A 1,993-nucleotide genomic window follows, 5' to 3' on the forward strand; every position below is an offset into this window, starting at 1 on the left:
ATCCACGAGCCATTGTTCAGTCTGCAATTGAACTCATTATTGTCAAAGGGATAAAGCTTATCCAGACAATTTTCACTTGTATGGGAGAGAGCACCGTCTAGCACTATACCTAACTCGCATGAATTCATTAAGTTTTTATAGAATTCAAATGAGTCAGCTGTACATATTTTTCTATCCATTGCGTCTGAACAGTGAGTCAATTGATTCAAGTCTTTAATGACCGTATATGTTTCCTTGTCTGGGGAAATCAATACGTGTCCTGTCAAACTGGATATTACTGGATTTGAGTGATTCGTCATGAAAGTCGGAAATGGTGATATCCTGTAAGATTGCCAGGCATCAGAAGAATCAAAAGGAATTGTAATCCTAATCTTGTTATTATCAACGTTTACTGTAATTAGGCTGTAATAAAATTCTAACCTACGTTCGCCTAACAAAGGAACATAGCCTAGTTTATCCCTTCCGTTCTCCAGAATTAACTTTAAGTAATTTATAGGCAACAAATGGGGCGACAGTACACCTTTAGTTGCTAACGTGATAGCTTCTACATAATCCTTGGATTTCTCAATGAAATGTGCAATTCTGTCATGTATGTGATCTATCTTTGAATCATAATACGTTAACGTTGCCAACAAATCCTGTACTTCCATAATCTGAACGATATTATCTGAATGTTCATTTACTAAATCCATAATTTTATTGATTGAAGCTAACTGATTCCTTAGTTCTGACATAATCAATTCATCTTCATGAGTCAAGAACTCAATTTTCTTATTTTGATTACTAATTTTAATACGATTGGAAATTCTTAAACCTAAACTTGCAATAGACCCAAAGATGTTTAATGCAGCATAAATAAACGGATTTCGTCTTTCTTTATGTTCGTGTCCTACAATCCACATCAAAAGGTCATAAGCCAAAGATCCTGTCTCGTAAGTCTTATTTTTCAAGTCATCAGATAGCATCTCTGCAACTTTTAATGTTGATCCAAGCAAACTCTCTGTATTCAAATGAAAATGTCTTCTATGCAACTCATCCAATGAGGCAGAAAACCTTGAAATGGCGGTTCTTAAGCTAGTGATATCATTCTCTTGAAGACAAATTTATACTTTTAGTTTTAGAGCTCATCCCACACGAGAAAAATGTCTGAGCGAACAATATCACTCCCAACAACAAAAAATTCATCTTGGAAACCTGTAACGAGAAAAACATATGTAATTACTCCTGTATTAAAAAGAAAACTTTTAATCACATAAGATAAAAAGATTTTCCCTCACTTCTTTCCCTCTCTTTTCTTTTTGATTTCTTATGTGAGCCAAGGGTACTATTCTCTCATCCGTGGGTTGGGATACGTTTTGAACTCTAAACCTATTGGCCGTTAATGTTTCCAAAATGTTAAATGGGCCTTCAAACTTAGGTGTTAGTTTATAATTGAGTCCTTCGCGTACATTGATTTGAATATACACATTATCACCCACGGTATATGTTTTAGTTGGTTTCGCTGTTTCATCATGATTCCTTTTCATTATGATTTGTGATTCTTCTAAATTCTTTCGAAGGATATCATATCGACTTATACTTGCATTTATACATTCTTTTAAAGGATTTGATAGATTAAATGTAGGCGTTAATATTTGGAAAGGCGTTCTAACTGGGGTACCATACAATGCTTCATGCGGTGACATTTTAATTGATATATGATATGAATGATTCAGAGTACTCAGTGCCGCCGGTATTGCAATATCCCAGTTGGGGTCTGATCCCCCTAGTGTTACTCTTAATATATTTAATATCTTCCTATTTGCTCTTTCCACTAGCCCATTCAACTCTGGGTGATATATCATGGTATTTATTTTCTTTATGCTGAGGAATTCACACAATGAGGTAAGAAAGTGATTATTAAATTCACCACCCGAGTCTGAGATTATCATGTGTGGAATTCCAAGTTTACAAATGTAACACTAGTAAAACTTCCTATCGCATTCAATCGCAG

The sequence above is a fragment of the Palaemon carinicauda genome, chromosome 20 (genome assembly GCF_036898095.1).
Source record: "Palaemon carinicauda isolate YSFRI2023 chromosome 20, ASM3689809v2, whole genome shotgun sequence".
NCBI classification, from domain to species: Eukaryota; Metazoa; Arthropoda; class Malacostraca; order Decapoda; family Palaemonidae; genus Palaemon; species Palaemon carinicauda.